This window comes from Triticum aestivum, chromosome 5D, assembly GCF_018294505.1.
Source record: "Triticum aestivum cultivar Chinese Spring chromosome 5D, IWGSC CS RefSeq v2.1, whole genome shotgun sequence".
In the NCBI taxonomy this organism is placed as follows: Eukaryota; Viridiplantae; Streptophyta; class Magnoliopsida; order Poales; family Poaceae; genus Triticum; species Triticum aestivum.
In genome coordinates this window covers 182,420,139-182,441,932 of record NC_057808.1, presented here as the reverse complement: position 1 = coordinate 182,441,932, position 21,794 = coordinate 182,420,139, and the positions used below count along the sequence as shown (strand labels likewise).

General features: G+C 42.4%; 1 pseudogene; it reads left to right on the top strand.

The window, feature by feature from the left end:
• LOC123120396 (probable E3 ubiquitin-protein ligase HERC3) overlaps positions 1-21,794 on the top strand; it is a 79,278-nt pseudogene extending 57,484 nt beyond the window's left edge.

The following is a 21,794-nucleotide window of genomic DNA, read 5'->3' as shown; positions in this document are numbered from 1 at the left end:
ACCACTTCTCCTTGGGGAGATCAACATAAGTAGCAAAAGATTCACAGAATGAAGCTACTATCTCAGAGTCAAGTCCATATTTAGTGCTAAATTTACGGAAAACATCGGTATCCATAAAAGATTTAACACAATCAAACTTAGGTGTCATACCTGACTCCTTACCTTCGTCGAGATCCCAATCTTCAGAGTTGCGTTTAATTCTATCCAATAAATTCCATTTGAATTCAATAGTCTTCATCATAAAAGAGCCAGCACAAGAAGTATCGAGCATGGTGCGATTGTTATCAGAAAGCCGAGCATAAAAACTTTGAATAATTATTTCTCTTGAGAGCTCATGATTGGGGCATGAATATAACATTGATTTAAGCCTCCCCCAAGCTTGAGCGATGCTTTCTCCTTCGCGAGGCCAAAAATTATATATATAATTGCGATCACGATGAACAAGATGCATAGGATAAAATTTCTGATGAAATTCCAATTTCAATCGTTTATAGTTCCATGACCCCGTATCATCACATAGCCTATACCATGTCGATGCATCTCCCTTCAAAGATAAAGGGAAGACCTTCCTCTTAACAACATCACCGGGTATACCTGCAAGCTTAAATAATCCACAAACTTCATCCACATATATTAGGTGCTCATCAGGATGCTTTGTTCCATCTCCTACAAAAGGATTAGCTAGCAGTTTTTCTAACATACCCGAAGGAATCTCAAAGTGGACATTTCATTTCATTTTCATTTTCAGTAGGTTCAGTAGGTTGAGGAGCAACTCTTTGCTCTACTGGTCGGGGTGAAGATACCCCGAACAAGCCCCTCAGAGGATTACTTTCCATAGTAACAAGTGACAGTAAATTTCAGCACACTATATAAATTTTTCCTTACCAAATTCCACCTACCAAAGGCGCTTCACTCCCCGGCAACGGCGCCAGAAAAGAGTCTTGATGACCCACAAGTGTAGGGGATCTATCGTAGTCCTTTCGATAAGTAAGAGTGTCGAACCCAACGAGGAGCAGAAGGAAATGATAAGCGGTTTTCAGCAAGGTATTCTCTGCAAGTACTGAAATAAGTGGTAACAGATAGTTTTGTGATAGGATAATTTGTAACGAGCAACAAGTAACAAAAGTAAATAAAGTGCAGCAAGGTGGCCCAATCCTTTTTGTAGCAAAGGACAAGCCTGGACAAACTCTTATATAGAGAAAAGCGCTCCCGAGGACACATGGGAATTATCGTCAAGCTAGTTTTCATCACGTTCATATGATTCGCGTTCGGTACTTTGATAATTTGATATGTGGGTGGACCGGTGCTTGGGTGCTGTTCTTACTTGAACAAGCATCCCACTTATGATTAACCTCTATTGCAAGCATCCGCAACTACAACAAAAGTATTAAGGTAAACCTAACCATAGCATGAAACATATGGATCCAAATCAGCCCCTTACGAAGCAACGCATAAACTAGGGTTTAAGCTTCTGTCACTCTAGCAACCCATCATCTACTTATTACTTCCCAATGCCTTCCTCTAGGCCCAAATAATGGTGAAGTGTTATGTAGTCGACGTTCACATAACACCACTAGAGGATAGACAACATACATCTCATCAAAATATCGAACGAATACCAAATTCACATGACTACTAATAGCAAGACTTCTCCCATGTCCTCAGGAACAAACGTAACTACTCACAAAGCATATTCATGTTCATAATCAGAGGGGTATTAATATGCATATAGGATCTGAACATATGATCTTCCACCAAATAAACCAACTAGTATCAACTACAAGGAGTAATCAACACTACTAGCAACCTACTAGTACCAATCCCGGACTTGGAGACAAGAATTGGATACAAGAGATGAACTAGGGTTTTGAGAGGAGATGGTGCTGGTGAAGATGTTGATGGAGATTGCCCTCTCCCGATGAGAGGAGCGTTGGTGATGACGATGGCGATGATTTCCCCCTCCTAGAGGGAAGTGTCCCCGGTAGAACAGCTCTGCCGGAGCCCTAGATTGGTTCCGCCAAGGTTTCGCCTCGTGGCGGCGGAGTCTCATCCCGAAAGGTTGCTTATGATTTTTTCCTCGACGAAAGACTTCATATAGCAGAAGATGGCCTCCGGAGAGCCAACAGGGGGCCCACGAGGCAGGGGGGCGCGTCCCCCACCCTCGTGGGCAGGTGGTGGCCCCCCTGACGTATTTCTTACGTTCAGTATTTTTTATTATTTCCAAAAATAACTTTCGTGGAGTTTCAGGACTTTTGGAGTTGTGCAGAATAGGTCTCTAATATTTGCTCCTTTTCCAGCCCAGAATTCCAGCTGCCGGCATTCTCCCTCCTTATGTAAACCTTGTAAAATAAGAGAGAATAGGCATAAGTATTGTGACATAACGTGTAATAACAGCCCATATTGCAATAAATATCGATATAAAAGCATGATGCAAAATGGACGTATCGGTGGTCTGATGAATGTTGAGGCTCGCGGCGGGTATCATTATTTTCTCACCTTCACAGATGATTTAAGCAGATATGGGTATATCTACTTAATGAAACATAAGTCTGAAACATTTGAAAAGTTCAAAGAATTTCAGAGTGAAGTGGAAAATCATCGTAACAAGAAAATGAAGTTTCTGCGATCTGATCGTGGAGGAGAATATTTGAGTTACGAGTTTGGTCTTCATTTGAAACAATGCGGAATAGTTTCGCAACTCACGCCACCCGGAACACCACAGCGTAATGGTGTGTCCGAACGTCGTAATCGTACTTTACTAGATATGGTGCGATCTATGATGTCTCTTACTGATTTACCGCTATCGTTTTGGGGTTATGCTTTAGAGACGGCTGCATTCATGTTAAATAGGGCACCATCTAAATCTGTTGAGACGACGCCGTATGAACTGTGGTTTGGCAAGAAGCCAAAGTTGTCGTTTCTTAAAGTTTGGGGCTGCGATGCTTATGTGAAAAAGCTTCAACCTGATAAGCTCGAACCCAAATTGGAGAAATGTGTCTTCATAGGATACCCAAAGGATACTGTTGGGTACACCTTCTATCACAGATCCGAAGGCAAGACATTCGTTGCTAAGAATGGATCCTTTCTAGAGAAGAAGTTTCTCTCAAAAGAAGTGAGTGGGAGGAAAGTAGAACTTGATGAGGTAACTGTACCTACTCCCTTATTGGAAAGTAGTTCATCACAGAAATATGTTCCTCTGACTACTTCACCAATTAGTGAGGAAGCTACTGATGATGATCATGTAACTTCAGATCAAGTTACTACCGAACCTCGTAGGTCAACCAGAGTAAGAACCGCACCAGAGTGGTACGGTAATCCTGTTCTGGAGGTCATGTTACTTGACCATGACGAACCGACGAACTATGAGGAAGCGGTGATGAGCCTAGATTCCACAAAATGGCTTGAGGCCATGAAATCTGAGATGGGATCCATGTATGAGAACAAAGTGTGGACTTTGGTTGACTTGCCCGATGATCGGCAAGCCATCGAGAATAAATGGATCTTCAAGAAGAAGACTGACGCTGATGGTAATGTTACTGTCTACAAAGCTCGACTTGTTGCGAAAGGTTTTCGACAAGTTCAAGGAGTTGACTATGATGAGACTTTCTCACCCGTAGCGATGCTTAAGTCCGTCCGAATCATGTTAGCAATTGCCGCATTTTATGATTATGAAATTTTGCAAATGGATGTAAAGACTGCGTTCCTGAATGGATTTCTGGAAGAAGAGTTGTATATGATGCAACCTGAAGGTTTTATCGATCCAAAGGATGCTGCTACCTCTTGAGCACTTCGTTGGTTTTCCCTTGAAGAGGAAAGGGTGATGCAGCAAAGTAGCGTAAGTATTTCCCTCAGTTTTTGAGAACCAAGGTATCAATCCAGTAGGAGGCTACGCGCGAGTCCCTCGCACCTACACAAAACAAATAAATCCTCGCAACCAACGCGATAAGGGGCTGTCAATCCCTACACGGTCACTTACGAGAGTGAGATCTGATAGATATGATAGGATAATATTTTTGGTATTTTTATGATAAAGATGCAAAGTAAAATAAAATCAAAATAAAAAGCAACAGAAATAACTAAGTGTTGGAAGATTAATATGATGAAGATAGACCCGGGGGCCATAGGTTTCACTAGTGCCTTCTCTCGAGAGCATAAGTATTCTACGGTGGGTGAACAAATTACTGTTGAGCAATTGACAGAATTGAGCATAGTTATGAGAATATCTAGGTATGATCATGTATATAGGCATCACGTCCGAGACAAGTAGACCGACTCCTGCCTGCATCTACTACTATTACTCCACACATCGACCGCTATCCAGCATGCATCTAGAGTATTAAGTTCATAAGAACAGAGTAACATCTTAAGAAAGATGACATGATGTAGAGGGATAAATTCATGCAATATGGTAAAAACCCCATCTTGTTATCCTCGATGGCAACAATACTATACGTGCCTTGCTGCCCCTACTGTCACTGGGAAAGGACACCGCAAGATTGAACCCAAAGCTAAGCACTTCTCCCATTGCAAGAAAGATCAATCTAGTAGGCCAAACCAAATTGATAATTCGAAGAGACTTGCAAAGATAACCAATCATACATAAAAGAATTCAGAGAAGATTCAAATATTGTTCATAGATAAACTTGATCATAAACCCACAATTCATCGGTCTCAACAAACACACCGCAAAAGAAGATTACATCGAATAGATCTCCACGAGAGAGGGGGAGAACATTGTATTGAGATCCAAAAAGAGAGAGAAAGCCATCTAGCTACTAACTATGGACCCGAAGGTCTGAGGTAAACTACTCACACTTCATCGGAGAGGCTATGGTGTTGATGTAGAAGCCCTCCATGATGGATGCCCCCTCCGGCGGAGCTCCGGAACAGGCCCCAAGATGGGATCTCGTGGGTACAGAAGGTTGCGGCGGTGGAATTAGGTTTTTGGCTCCGTATCTGATCGTTTGGGGGTACGTAGGTATATATAGGAGGAAGAAGTACGTCGGTGGAGCAACAGGGGGCCCACGAGGGTGGAGGGCGCCCTGGGGGTAGGCGCGCCCCCTACCTCGTGGCTTCCTCTTTTGTTTCTTGATGCAGGGTCCAAGTCTCCTAGATCATGTTCGTTCCGAAAATCACGTTCCCGAAGGTTTCATTCTGTTTGGACTCCGTTTGATATTCTTTTTCTGCGAAACTCTGAAATAGGCAAAAAAAGCAATTCTGGGCTGGGCCTCCGGTTAATAGGTTAGTCCCAAAAATAATATAAAAGTGAATAATAAAGCCCAATAATGTCCAAAACAGAAGATAATATAGCATGGAGCAATCAAAAATTATAGATACGTTGGAGACGTATCAAGCATCCCCTTAATTCCTGCTCGTCCTCGAGTAGGTAAATGATAAAAACAGAATTTTTGATGCGGAGTGCTACTTGGCATAATTTCAATGTAATTCTTCTTAATTGTGGTATGAATATTCAGATCCGAAAGATTCAAGATAAAAGTTCATATTGACATAAAAATAATAATACTTCAAGCATACTAACTAAGCAATTATGTCCTCTCAAAATAACATGGCCAAAGAAAGTTCATCCCTACAAAATCATATAGTTTAGTCATGCTCCATCTTCGTCACACAAAATGCTCTCATCATGCACAACCCCGATGACAAGCCAAGCAATTGTTTCATACTTTAGTAATCTCAAACTTATAAACCTTCACGCAATACATGAGCGTGAGCCATGGACATAGCACTATGGGTGGAATAGAATATGATGATGGGGGTTATGTGGAGAAGACAAAAAAGGAGAAAGTCTCACATCAACGAGGCTAATCAATGAGCTATGGAGATGCCCATCGATTGATGTTAATGCAAGGAGTAGGGATTGCCATGCAACGGATGCACTAGAGCTATAAATATATGAAAGCTCAACAAAAGAAACTAAGTGGGTGTGCATCCAACTTGCTTGCTCACGAAGACCTAGGGCACTTGAGGAGGCCCATTGTTGGAATATACAAGCCAAGTTCTATAATGAAAAATTCCCACTAGTATATGAAAGTGACAAAACAAGAGACTCTCTATCATGAAGATTATGGTGCTACTTTGAAGCACAAGTGTGGTAAAAGGATAGTAACATTGTCCCTTCTCTCTTTTTCTCTCTTTTTTTGGGCCTTCTCTTTTTTTATGGCCTTTCTCTCTCTTTTTTTATTCCTCACTTGGGACAATGCTCTAGAAAATGATGATCATCACACTTCTATTTATTTACAACTCAATGATTACAACTCGATACTAGAACAAAGTATGACTCTATATGAATGCCTCCGGCGGTGTACCGGGATATGCAATGAACCAAGAGTGACATGTATGAAAGAATTATGAACGGTGGCTTTGCCACGAATACTATGTCAACTACATTATCATGCAAAGCAATATGACAATGATGAACGTGTCATGATAAACTGGATGGTGGAAAGTTGCATGGCAATATATCTCGGAATGGCTATGGAAATGCCATAATAGGTAGGTATGGTGGCTGTTTTGAGGAAGATATAAGGAGGTTTATGTGTGAAAGAGCGTATCATATCACGGGGTTTGGATGCACCGGCGAAGTTTGCACCAACTCTCAATGTGAGAAAGGGCAATGCACGGTACCGAAGAGGCTAGCAATGATGGAAAGGTGAGAGTGCGTATAATCCATGGACTCAACATTAGTCATAAAGAACTCACATACTTATTGCAAAAATCTACAAGTCATCAAAAACCAAGCACTACGCGCATGCTCCTAGGGGGATAGATTGGTAGGAAAAGACCATCGCTCGTCCCCGACCGCCACTCATAAGGAAGACAATCAAAGAACACCTCATGTTTCAAATTTGTTACATAATGTTTACCATACGTGCATGCTACGGGACTTGCAAACTTCAACACAAGTATTTCTCAAATTCACAACTACTCAACTAGCACGACTTTAATATCACTACCTCCATGTCTCAAAACAATCATCAAGCATCAAACTTCTCTTAGTATTCAACACACTCATAAGAAAGTTTTTACTAATCTTGAATACCTAGCATATTAGGATTATTAAGCAAATTACCATGCTATTTAAGACTCTCAAAATAATCTAAGTGAAGCATGAGAGATCAATAGTTTCTATAAAACAAATCCACCACCGTGCTCTAAAAGATATAAGTGAAGTACTAGAGCAAAAACTATATAACTCAAAAGATATAAGTGAAGCACATAGAGTATTCTAATAATTTCCGAATCATGTGTGTCTCTCTCAAAAGGTGTGTACAGCAAGGATGATTGTGGTAAACTAAAAAGCAAAGACTCAAATCATACAAGACGCTCCAAGCAAAACACATATCATGTGGTGAATAAAAATATAGCTCCAAGTAAAGTTACCGATGGAAGTAGACGAAAGAGGGGATGCCTTCCGGGGCATCCCCAAGCTTTGGCTTTTTGGTGTCCTTAGATTATCTTGGGGTGCCATGGGCATCCCCAAGCTTAGGCTCTTGCCACTCCTTGTTCCATAATCCATCAAATCTTTCACCCAAAACTTGAAAACTTCACAACACAAAACTTACAGAAAATCTCGTGAGCTCCGTTAGCGAAAGAAAACAAAAGACCACTTCAAGGTACTGTAATGAACTCATTCTTTATTTATATTGGTGTTAAACCTACTGTATTCCAACTTCTCTATGGTTTATAAACTATTTTACTAGCCATAGATTCATCAAAATAAGCAAACAACACACGAAAAACAGAATCTGTCAAAAACAGAACAGTCTGTAGTAATCTGTAACTAACGCAAACTTCTGGAACTCCAAAAATCAGCCAAAATAGGAAGACCTAGAAATTTGTTTATTGATCATCAGCAATTGGAATCAATATTTTATCACGTTCTGGTGATTTTTAACAATTGTTTTCGTGAACAGAAAGTTTCTGGAAATTTCAGCAAGATCAAATAACTATCATCCAAGAAGATCCTATAGGTTTAACTTGGCACAAACACTAATTAAAACATAAAAACACATCTAACCAGAGGCTAGATCAAATATTTATTCCTAAACAGAAGCAAAAAGCAAAAAACTAAAAATAAAATTGGGTTGCCTCCCAACAAGCGCTATCGTTTAACGCCCCTAGCTAGGCATAAAAGCAAGGATAGATCTAGGTATTGCCATCTTTGGTAGGCAATCCATAAGTGGCTCTCATAATAGATTCATATGGTAATTTTATTTTCTTCCTAGGGAAGTGTTCCATGCCTTTCTTAATGGAAATTGGAATCTAATATTCCCTTCCTTCATATCAATAATTGCACCAATCGTTCTAAGGAAAGGTCTACCAAGAATAATAGGACATGAAGGATTGCAATCTATATCAAGAACAATAAAATCTACGGGCACATAGTTCCTATTTGCAACAATAAGAACATCATTAATTCTTCCCATAGGTTTCTTAATAGTGGAATCCGCAAGGTGCAAGTTTAAAGAGCAATCATCAAAATCACGGAAACCTAGCAAATCACACAAAGTTTTTGGAATCGTGGAAACACTAGCACCCAAATCACACAAAGCATAGCATTCATGATCTTTAATCTTAATTTTAATAGTAGGTTCCCACTCATCATAAAGTTTTCTAGGGATAGAAACTTCCAACTCAAGTTTTTCTTCATAAGATTGCATCAAAGCATCAACGATATGTTTGGTAAAAGCTTTATTTTGACTATAAGCATGAGGAGAATTTAGCACGGATTGCAACAAGGAAATACAATCTATCAAAGAGCAATTATCATAATTAAATTCCTTGAAATCCAAAATAGTGGGTTTATTAATATCTAGGGTTTTGATTCTCTTCAATCCCACTTTTATCAATTTAGCATCAAGATCTAAAAACTCTGAATTTTTGGAACGCCTTCTAGGTAAAGGTGGATCATATTCAGTCCCATCATTATCAAGATTCATATTGCAAAACAAAGATTTAATAGGGGACACATCAATAACTTTTAGATCTTCATCTTTATTTTCATAGAAATCTGGTTTAGCGGCCATCTTATTAACTAAGGTAGCTTGCTTATCCGATATTTCAGCTATCAACTTTTCAAGACGAGCAATTTGGGATCTCAAACCATCAAATTCTTTAGACATATCATCGAGCTCTTTATTCATATAACTCATAAAGCTTTTTTGTTCCTTAAGCTCGTTTCTGAAGAAATTATTATGCTCAAATTGCAAAACCATAAAACTCCTGACGTTGCTTTCGATCTCTTCTAACCTTTTAAGGTGAAGATCACCAAATCTAGGTAGAGCCATCGTGACAAACAAGCAATCCAACACACGAGTAAACAAGAGACGGGCAAAAAGAGGCAAACGGAAAAGAAAGGGCGAATAAAACGGCAAGGGTGAAGTGGGGGAGAGGAAAACGAGAGGCAAATGGCAAATAATGTAATGCGGGAGATAAGGGTTTGTGATGGGTACTTGGTATGTTGACGTTTGCGTAGACCTCCCAGGCAACGGCGCCAGAAATCCTTCTTGCTACCTCTTGAGCATTGCATTGGTTTTCCCTTGAAGAGGAAAGGGTGATGCAGCAAAGTAGCGTAAGTATTTCCCTCAGTTTTTGAGAACCAAGGTATCAATCCAGTAGGAGGCTACGCGCGAGTCCCTCGCACCTACACAAAACAAACAAATCCTCACAACCAACGCGATAAGGGGTTGTCAATCCCTACACGGTCACTTACGAGAGTGGGATCTGATAGATATGATAGGATAATATTTTTGGTATTTTTATGATAAAGATGCAAAGTAAAATAAAAGCAAATAAAAGCAACCAAATAACTAAGTGTTGGAAGATTAATATGATGAAATAGACCCGGGGGCCATAGGTTTCACTAGTGGCTTCTCTCGAGAGCATAAGTATTTTACGGTGGGTGAACAAATTACTGTTGAGCAATTGACAGAATTGAGCATAGTTATGAGAATATCTAGGTATGATCATGTATATAGGCATCACGCCCGAGACAAGTAGACCGACTCCTGCCTGCATCTACTACTATTACTCCACACATCGACCGCTATCCAGCATGCATCTAGAGTATTAAGTTCATAAGAACAGAGTAACGCCTTAAGCAAGATGACATGATGTAGAGGGATAAATTCATGCAATATGATAAAAAACCCATCTTGTTATCCTCGATGGCAACAATACAATACGTGCCTTGCTGCCCCTACTGTCACTGGGAAAGGACACCGCAAGATTGAACCCAAAGCTAAGCACTTCTCCCATTGCAAGAAAGATCAATCTAGTAGGCCAAACCAAACTGATAATTCGAAGAGACTTGCAAAGATAACCAATCATACATAAAAGAATTCAGAGAAGATTCAAATATTGTTCATAGATAAACTTGATCATAAACCCACAATTCATCGGTCTCAACAAACACACCGCAAAAGAAGATTACATCGAATAGATCTCCACGGGAGAGGGGGAGGACATTGTATTGAGATCCAAAAAGAGAGAGAAAGCCATCTAGCTACTAACTATGGACCCGAAGGTCTGAGGTAAACTACTCACACTTCATCGGAGAGGCTATGGTGTTGATGTAGAAGCCCTCTGTGATGGATGCCCCCTTCGGCGGAGCTCCGGAACATGCCCCAAGATGGGATCTCGTGGGTATAGAAGGTTGCGGTGGTGGAATTAGGTTTTTGGCTCTGTATCTGATCGTTTGGGGGTTCGTAGGTATATATAGGAGGAAGAAGTACGTCGGTGGAGCAACAGGGGGCCCATGAGGGTGGAGGGCGCGCCCTAGGGGGGTAGGCGCGCCCCCCTACCTCGTGGCTTCCTTTTTGTTTCTTGACGTAGGGTCCAAGTCTCCTGGATCATGTTCGTTCTGAAAATCACATTTCCGAAGGTTTCATTCCGTTTGGACTCCGTTTGATATTCTTTTTCTGCGAAACTCTAAAATAGGCAGAAACAGCAATTCTGGGTTGGGCCTCCGGTTAATAGGTTAGTCCCAAAAATAATATAAAAGTGAATAATAAAGCCCATTAATGTCCAAAACAGAAGATAATATAGCATGTAGCAATCAAAAATTATAGATGCGTTGGAGACGTATCAGATGCTAACAAAGTGTGCAAGCTCCAGCGATCCATCTATGGACTGGTGCAAGCATCTCAGAGTTGGAATAAACGTTTTGGTAGTGTGATCAAAGCATATGGTTTTATACAGACTTTTGGAGAAGCATGTATTTACAAGAAAGTGAGTGGGAGCTCTGTAGCATTTCTAATATTATATGTGGATGACATATTGTCGATTGGAAATGATATAGAATTTCTGGATAGCATAAAAGGATACTTGAATAAGAGTTTTTCAATGAAAGACCTCGGTGAAGCTGTTTTGGACTTTCACGAAACACATACCTTGATAAAGTTTTAAAGAAGTTCAAAATGGATCAAGCAAAGAAAGGGTTCTTGCCTGTGTTACAAGGTGTGAAGTTGAGTCAGACTCAATGCCCGACCACTACAGAAGATAGAGAGAAAATGAAAGATGTTCCCTATGCTTCAGCCATAGGCTCTATCATGTATGCAATGTTTTGTACCAGACCTGATGTGTGCCTTGCTATTAGCTTAGCGGGGAGGTACCAAAGTAATCCAGGAGTGGATCACTGGACAGCGGTCAAGAACATCCTGAAATACCTGAAAAGTACAAAGGATATGTTTCTCATTTATGGAGGTGACAAAGAGCTCGTCGTAATGGTTATGTCGATGCAAGCTTTGACACTGATCCGGATGACTCTAAGTCACAAACCGGATACGTGTTTATATTGAACGGTGGAGCTGTCAGTTGGTGCAGTTCTAAACAAAGCGTTGTGGCGGGATCTACGTGTGAAGCGGAGTACATAGCTGCTTCGGAAGCAGCAAATGAAGGAGTCTGGATGAAGGAGTTCATATCCGATCTAGGTGTCATACCTAGTGCATCGGGTCCAATGAAAATCTTTTGTGACAATACTGGTGCAATTGCCTTGGCAAAGGAATCCAGATTTCACAAGAGAACCAAGCACATCAAGAGACGCTTCAATTCCATCCGCGACCAAGTCAAGGAGGGAGACATAGAGATTTGCAAGATACATACGGATCTGAATGTTGCAGACCCGTTGACTAAGCCTCTCTCACGAGCAAAACATGATCAGCACCAAGACTCCATGGGTGTTAGAATCATTACTTTGTAATCTAGATTATTGACTCTAGTGCAAGTGGGAGACTGGAGGAAATATGCCCTAGAGGCAATAATAAAGTTGTTATTTATATTTCCTTATATCATGATAAATGTTTATTATTCATGCTAGAATTATATTAACTGGAAACTTAGTACATGTGTGAATACATAGACAAACAGAGTGTCACTAGTATGCCTCTACTTGACTAGCTCGTTGAATCAAAGATGGTTAAGTTTCCTAGCCATAGACATGAGTTGTTATTTGATTAACGGGATCACATCATTAGAGAATGATGTGATTGACTTGACCCATTCCGTTAGCTTAGCATACGATCGTTTAGTATATTGCTATTGCTTTCTTCATGACTTATACATGTTCCTATGACTATGAGATTATGCAACTCCCGAATACCGGAGGAACACTTTTTGTGCTACCAAACGTCACAACATAACCGGGTGATTATAAAGGTGCTCTACAGGTGTCTCCGATGGTACTTGTTGAGTTGGCATAGATCGAGATTAGGATTTGTCACTCCGATTGTCGGAGAGGTATCTCTGGGCCCTCTCAGTAATGCACATCACTATAAGCCTTGCAAGCAATTCAACTAATGAGTTAGTTGCGGGATGATGTATTACGGTACGAGTAAAGAGACTTGCCGGTAACGAGATTGAACTAGGTATTAAGATACCGACGATCAAATCTCGGGCAAGTAACATACCGATGACAAAGGGAACAATGTATGTTGTTATGCGGTTTGACCGAGAAAGATCTTCGTAGAATATGTAGGAGCCAATATGAGCATCCAGGTTCCGCTTTTGGTTATTGACCGGAAACGAGTCTCAGTCATGTCTACATAGTTCTCGAACCCGTAGGGTCCGCACGCTTAACGTTCGGTGACCATCGGTAATATGAGTTTATGTGTTTTGATGTACCGAAGGTAGTTTAGAGTACCAGATATGCACGGACATGACGAGGAGTCTCGAAATGGTCGAGACATAAAGATTGATATATTGGAAGCCTATATTTGGACATCGGAATAGTTCCGGGTGAAATCGGGATTTTACCGGAGTGCTGGGGGGTTACCGAAACCCCCCGGGGGTTAATGGGCCTTGTTGGGCCCTAGTGGAGAGAGAGAGGGGTTGGCCAGGGCAGGCCGCGCGCCCACTCCCCTTGAGTCCGAATAGGACAAGGAAGGGGGGGCGGCTCCCCCCCCCCTTGCCTTTCCTCTCTCCCACTCCTTTCTTCCCCCTCCTAGTGGGACTAGGAAAGGGGAGTCCTACTCCCACTAGGAGGAGGACTCCTCCTCCTGGCGCGCCCTCCTAGGGCCGTCCGGCCTCCCCCTTGCTCCTTTATATACGAGGCCAGGGGGCACCCCATGGACACACAAGTTGATCAGTTGATCTTTTAGCCGTGTGCGGTGCCCCCCTCCACCATAATCCACCTCGGTCATATCGTAGCGGTGCTTAGGCGAAGCCCTGCATCGGTAGCATCATCATCACCGTCATCACGCCGTTGTGCTGACAGAACTCTCCCTCGAAGCTCTGCTGGATCGGAGTTCGTGGGACATCACCGAGCTGAACGTGCACTGAACTCGGAGGTGTCGTGCGTTCGGTACTTGGATCGGTCGGATCGTGAAGACGTACGACTACATAAACCGCGTTCTCATAGCACTTCCACTTACGGTCTATGAGGGTACGTGGACAACACTCTCCCCTCTCGTTGCTATGCATCACCATGATCTTGCATGTGCGTAGGAATTTTTTTTAAATTACTACGTTCCCCAACACAAATCCCCCCCCCCCCCCGCCAGGAGCTGATGGCGGTCCATGGCGCGATGGACGTTGTGCGTGTTGACCCGGAGGAACACCTCGCCTCCGCCGCCGCCGACATGGTGCAAGCTCTGGCCCAGATGAAGTCCCCCAGCGACTACCCCCCCCCCAGGACTTAATAGGTAAGATCTGACCAGCTAAATCTTACCAATACCACTTGCAACGGCTATGATTTGTACGGTTGATGCATTAAGCATGTTCGTGCCTTGTTTATTTCAATACTACACATTGTGTGATGTTCAAATATTACCGTGCCCAGCTCAATTTCACCAATACCAGCAACAAACTTACAATACATGACTCAGGATATCACTAGAGATGCTGCCCATTTGCTATTTTTAGTGGATGCTAACCCTGTTGCACTTCACATGCCTGTCCATGTACTTACGCAGGGTCATAACGGCCGATGCTTTTGTTTGCCGTTGAGGTGAGCTGCATCCCATGTCTTAGAGTATTTCACATAATTTGTGCAATTGCAGTTTAACTTCTACCCATTTACTGGTTGCCTGTAGGTACACATGTCAGTGACACTGATCCACGCTTCGACCCGGAGGAACAGCTCGCCTCCGCCGTCACTGACTTTGGGCGAGCTCTGGCCAAGATGAAGTGCCCCAGCAACTACCTCTCAGGACTTACCAAGTATGTACTCACCAGTTCAATCTTACCAATACCAGTTGCAATTAATGGCTATGTTCTGTACGGTCGATGTATTAAGCATGTTCTAGTAAACATGCCTAACACGTTTTTGCTACTATCCCTACCTTTTTATAGACATCTGGGCCATTCTCTGCTCTGGCAGCACCTGCCTTGTGATGTTTAACTATGCCAATTGCATTTTTATCAGTACCGGTTTCAATGTCTATTAAGCCTGTTGCAATTAACAGTTGAATCCATTTTTAAACAGTTGCATTTCAATGGCTACAAACTTACAAAACATGACTTAGGATGTTGTTAAGACTGTTGCAATTAACAGTTGTATCCATTTTTTAATTTGTCCATTTGCTACCATGCTACTCTCCGCAATGAAGATATACTAGACATGCTGCCCCATTTGCTATTTTTGGTGGATGCTAACCCTATTGTACTTAACATGCTTGTCCATGTACTTACGCAGGGACATAACGGCCAATGCTGTTGTTTGCCGTCAAGGTTAGCTGCATCCCATGTATTACAGTATTTCACATCATTTGTGCAATTGCAGTTTAACTTCTACCATTTACTGGTTGCCTGTAGGTACACATGTCAGTGGCACTGATCCACGCTTCGACCCGGAGGAACAGCTCGCCTCCGTCGCCGCTGACTTTGGGCGGGCTCTGGCCAAGATGAAGTGCCCCAGCAACTACCTCTCAGGACTTACCAAGTATGTACCCACCAGTTCAATCTTACCAATACCAGTTGCAATTAATGGCTATGTTTTGTACTGTCGATGTATTAAGCATGTTGTAGTAAACATGCCTAACACGTTTGAGCTATTTTCCCTACCTTTTTATAGACAACTGGGCCATTATCTGCTCGGGCAGCACCTGCCCTGTGATGTTTAACTCTGCCAATTGCATTTTTATCAGTACCGGTTTCAATGGCCATTAAGCCTGTTGCAATTAACAGTTGTATCCATTTTTAAAGAGTTGTATTTCAATGGCTACAAACTTACAAAACATGAATTAGGATGTTGTTAAGCCTATTGCAATTAACAGTTGTATCCATTTTTTAATCCGTCTCTTTGCTACCGTGCTACTCTTTCGAAATGAAGATATCACTACAGATGCTGCCGTTTTATTACCATTTGCTATTTTTTGTGGATGTTAACCCTGTTGTAGTTAACATCGGCTTTCCATGTACTTACACAAGGCTACAATGGGCGATGTTGTTGTTTGCCATCGAGGTTAGCTGCATCCCATGTCTTATACACCATCTATTCCTAAATATAAGTATTTTTAGAGATTCCAATATAGACTACATAAGGAGCAAAATGAGTGAATCTAGATTCTAATCTAAACTATATCTATAATTCTATATACATATGTATGTAGTTCATATTGAAATCTAAAAAAATACTTGTACTTAGGAACATAGGTAGTTGTATTTTACATCATTTGTGCAATCTCAGTTTTGCTTCTAACATTTATTGGTTGCTTGTAGGTACATATATGAGGGGTACTGATCCACGCTTCGATCCCTTTTGCGTATGGGGCAATGAGATATTCATGAACAAGCGTCAAGTGAGGAAACTAAGAAAGATTGTTAGGCGAAAGAAACGGGTGATTGGAATTAACCTCTTTATTTACACTTTGTCGAAGACAACAGTGAACTTTAGGATGGTAAGTAATGTGTTGCCTTTTCCCCCTGCCCACAACAAGTTACTCTATTAGACCTCAGTATCTGATATTTTTCCCTTTTCAGTGGTTTTCGAAGCTATTTACTGATGATTACCTTGCAAACTACATGACCGGAGTGGAGGCAACTAAGGTTAAAGTATATAATTCATGCTACCATGATAATGCTGTAGAAGTATTCCTGAAGGCGGTGAAGGATGGGCGGGCGGTCGTCACAAGGGGTTGAACAAAAGTGGTTCGTGCCTATGGCATGCAGGAAGGCACATTATGGGCATTCCGCTTCTTCAACACTGTCGGCAGTCAAAATGATTTACACTTGTCTCTTCACCTTTACCGCCTTTAAATACTGTGGTTCATCATAGTTAATTGCTGCCTAATCCTGTAATTACTGAACATATTGTACTGGCAATTTTATTTATGGATTCGTTGTTGAACCATTGTGCTGAGAATTTGAATTTCATGTTTCGTATTTCAAAATTTCCAATTAGAATAATAAATTACAGGCAAAAATAAAAATAGAACAGACGGTCATGGACCTTTGCAAACGGTTCTAGCAGTAAAAGCGCTTGCGATGGATAGCCCAATGCCACACAGTTTTCTACATCAAATCGTGTGTGATGTAGTTAATGAAAGCAAACAGTTAACCAAGGCAGAGCGTGTGTGATAGTTACACCTTTCACACACGAGCGTATTCATAAAACCGTGTGGGATGTACATCCGAACGGAAACGTTTTCCCTGGATTGACTGTGTGGGATGTACATAAGAACGAAAACGTATTCCTTGGATTGACTGCGTGTGATATGCATACGAACGGAAATGTTTTTCTAGGATTCACCGTGTGGGATGTACATACCTACGGAAATGATTTCTAGAATTCACCGTGTGGGATGTACATACCTACGGAAATGATTTCTAGGATTCACCGTGTGGGATGTACATACCTACAGAAATGATTGGGTTTCGATGCCTCTCCCGATCGCACACGGCCCCAGCCTGGGTCCCAGGAGGGCCTATCCCCGACGATTTCTGGGTCGTGTGGGAAGGACACCCTATCGCACACACTCACTTGGCGACGGTTCCAAATGCCGTAGGGGAAAGGGGTTTTAAACCGTTTGTTTAGGACCGAGGCGCACCAGTGCTAGTGGCAATGGTATAGGAGGTGTGTTAATGCAAGAGAAGCGCCCAATTGCTTATTTTAGTGAAAAACTTTTCGACGCGCAACTCAATTATACCATCTATGACAAAGAGCTATATGCCTTAGTACTAGTTTTGCATGTGTGGGAACATTATCTCCATCCTCATGAATTTGTCATCCACACGGATCATGAAACGCTTAAATACCTTAAGGGTCAAACTAAATTGAATAAGCGACATTCCAAATGGAGTGAGTTTATTGAGTCTTTCCTTATGTCATCAAGTACATTAAGGGTAATTAAAGAGAATGTTGTGGTGGATGCTCTTTCCCGCAAATGCATGCTTGTTCCTCAACTTGAATTGAATGTCATTGGCTTTGAGCACATAAAAGACTTGTATGCACATGACCCTACTTTTGCTATTCCTTATGCCAAATGTTTGACGCATACTTCTTGGGAACGCTATTACATCAAAGATGATTATCTTATGAGAGCTAACAAACTATGTATCCCTGAGTCTTCTCTTTGTTTGTTACTTATACAAGAATCTCATGGAGGACTTATGCGACACTTAGGACGCGACAAGACCTTCGCTACGCTCTCGAAGAACTACTTTTGGGCCAATATGTTCCGCGACGTCTCCCGCTAAACCAATCGATGCTCTACATGTTGCAAAGATAAGTCTAAAGCTCAATCCCATGGTCTCTATATGCCACTTCATGTTCCGTATCACTCATGGGAAGATATTAGTATGGACTTTGTGCTTGGTTTGCCTAGAACTAGAAATGGCAATCTGTGTTTGTTGTTGTGGACTGTTTCTCTAAGATAGCACATTTTATTCCATGCGACAAGATAGACGATGCTTCACATGTTGCCAACCTCTTTTGTAGGAAAATCTTGCATCTACATGGAGTGCCCAAGACTATCGTGTCGGACCGCGACGTCAAATTCCTAAGCTACTTTTGGAAGATGCTATGCGCCAAGCTCGGAATCAAGCTCCTATTCTCCTCGGCATATCCACAAACTGACAGCCAGACAAAGGTCACGAACCGGACGCTATCCACTCTCCTACGCGTGTTGATCAAGAAGAACATCAAGGACTGGGAGGAGTGTCTACCCATCACCGAGTACGCCTACAACCGCGCAAGACATTCGACTACCGGCAAGTCCCCCTTCGAGGTCGTCTACGGCTTCAACCCGTTGTCCCCATTGGACATTCTACCGCTACCATTACAAGAGCGCATCAACATGGACGCGAGTGCACGAGCGATCTATCTCAAGAAAGTGCATGAAGATACAAGGCACACCATCGAGCGCCAAGTACAACGCCTCGCGACCAAGATCAACATCAACAACAATCACATGATTTTAAACACCGGAGTTCTTGTGTGGCTACACCTTCGCAAGGACCGCTTCCCCAACGAACACAAGTCCAAGCTTCTACCTCGAGCCGACGGACCCTTCAAGGTGCTAGCATGTTACAACAACAACGCCTACAAGATCGACATCCCACGTGACAAGTACTCCGTGAGCGACATCTTCAACGTCAAAGATCTCTCTCCCTACCATGGTAATGAGGCTTTCAATCCGATGTCGGATCTTTCCCAAGGGGGGAGATGATGTGGAGCATCCTATGGTCATCCCCATGGACTTACCTACGTCTCCCACGACACCACATGGACCAATGACTAGAGCTCGGGCACGGGCTATTGAAACTAAGGTGAACTCGCTCCTCTCCGAACTACCACTTTCCACATGTGAGACATGGCTACTACATCAAGCGGAGACCCTATGTGTGATCAGGTACTTAGAGGCAAGCCATGGAACAAATACATCCAACGGACAAGACAGCGAGAGCACCAAGTACAAGGACCAAGAAGAGGAGCTGCCAGAAAACCTACAGCCACCGGACGACCGGACTAGGCCGGACGTCCGACGCCTGAAGGGTCAGCCAGCCAGCCCAAGTCCCAGCTAGCGTATGCTACAGCGGCCGGACGACCGACACGGACCAGACATCCGACACCTCCCAGCTTCCGGACGACCGAGCCCCTCCGGACATCCGATGTCACCCAATAGAAGAGAAATTAACGGAAGTTTGAAGACCTTAGGACGACCGACGACCAGACATTCGACCCCGACCGGAAATCCGACACCGACCCATCTGAGGTAAAACGCCGGACGTCCGATCCCTACCGGACGACCGGACCCTCGCAAGCCACCGGACGACCGACGCCTGTCTGCGCACAGAGTGTTGAGCCGAGGCCCATGTACCCCTTCGCCCCTCTAGACTATATATACGACTCCACCTCCCCTTTTCTAGGGTTAGCATTGGTTTAGCTCATATGAGAGATAGAGCTTTGCTCATCCACTTGATACATACTCCATTGGAGACCGAGGCCTCCGCGGAGAAGATCCCAAGTGGATTCAAGACCCCGAAAGGGAAGATCCCCTAGTGGATTCAAGACCTCCTCTTGGAGAAGAACTAGCTACTTGTATCCTTCCTTTGTTGTCTTTGGATCGCTGTGACCTCTTTGTGTTCATGGATCTAGCACAAGTGTGATCGTTTCCCGTTGATTTGAGTGTTTCCTCTCGTTTCCCCTTGTGTTTTCCCTCGTGTGTTCGTCGTGTTCTTCATGGGATCCCCTCCAAATCGTGAAAGATCGGCCCTAGGGTTCCACCCTACATCATAACCCTTGAAGAAAAAGACTCTCAAATGATGAGAACTTATTTCTTATTACGATGAAGTAATATTTACAGGCTTTGACATTTTTTATGAGCTATTGTTTGTGTTTTTATTTATATGAACGAACAGTCTGACATGATACTATTCTAATGGTTGGTCTTAGTTTAACGGCGGGTCTGTTTATTCTGTTGGTTGTGCTTTAGGAGGAAAGCTTGGCCATGGCACCCGAACTGATGAGAAATACCCTAGATTGATTGAGCAGTTCCGGACTCTGAATATACAACCAATAGTTGTTGCTGCTAGTGCTTGGTATGCTGTTGTTGTGGGCAAGGATGGACGAGTTTGCACTTGGGGATGGGGACGTTATGGCTGCTTGGGTCATGGTAATGAGGAATGTGAGTATGTTCCCAAGGTGGTTGAGGCCTTGAGCAGTGTGAAGGCCGTTTATGTAGCAACTGGAGATTATAGCACATTTATTGTGTCACGCAAAGGTGATGTTTACTCGTTTGGATGTGGTGAGTCATCAAGCCTTGGCCACAACACTACAATTGAGGCTAGGCACTATCTAGCACACCTCCTAAGTGCTTAACAAACATGCAATTCAATTTAGTTTTGTATGTATTAGTTTAGTTGGCCTACTTGATCATCAATGCGGGATTCTTGTGGCAGTTTCTATTTTATATTAAGATTATATTGTTGATTTTTTGGATTACAAATCCTCAATATTACCGAAAATTTAGACTACACATTATGATCATACAAGGAAGAGCTAATGCACATGCAGTGGCGGGTGCTTGAGTTTTAGGGTTTATGTGCATGTCCATATAGGGTGTAAGCAAAAACAATTTGTATGACTAAACTTACGAGAGAGATTTGGTTTTGAGTTTTGTATTAATTATTTGTTCGATTGTAACTCCTATGATAGTGAAGAAAGAAAAAATTGATCGAAGTTTAGATTTTTCTGTGGGAAATAGCACATAGTATAACACCGTGGAAGATTGTGGCTACAAGTATAGCTGATATGCCAGTTTTTGCAATGATCATGTAATAGAGTTATATTCCTTGAAGTTTCCGTGGAAAGCTAGCCAACACGGGGCTATTGGATGTGCACTATTGTATCTAGAATTTATTAGTTATAGAGTGATTTTTTTTGTGTGTTGTTCAATATTATGTTTTTGTTCGGTTGGTTAACCTCTTATGGCACCGTTAATCTTCCGTTTGCAGATAATTGCTTTAGTTTGCGTTGTAAGAATAAGCAGAAAGATCATATTTGTTAATACAAGTCCTTTTAGTCCTCTCTAATTTAGCTTGCTACTTCTGAATCAATCGTCATTTTCTTTACCATCTATGTGTGCTTTTCCAGGGTAACAACATGCAGAGCAACGTCCTTAGCCCTGATCAGGTGACTTCGTTGCAGAGTATGAATGAGAAGGTGGTGTAGGTCAGCCTTACGAATTCCATATACTGGAATGCGCATACATTTGCACTGATAGTCAGGCAAATTCTACGCTTTCGGCGCAGGGGATAAAGGGCAGCTAGGTAGTGAACTTGTCGCACAAGAAAGTGAGAGGGGAACCCCGGAGCGGGTCGAAATTGACCTCAGTTAG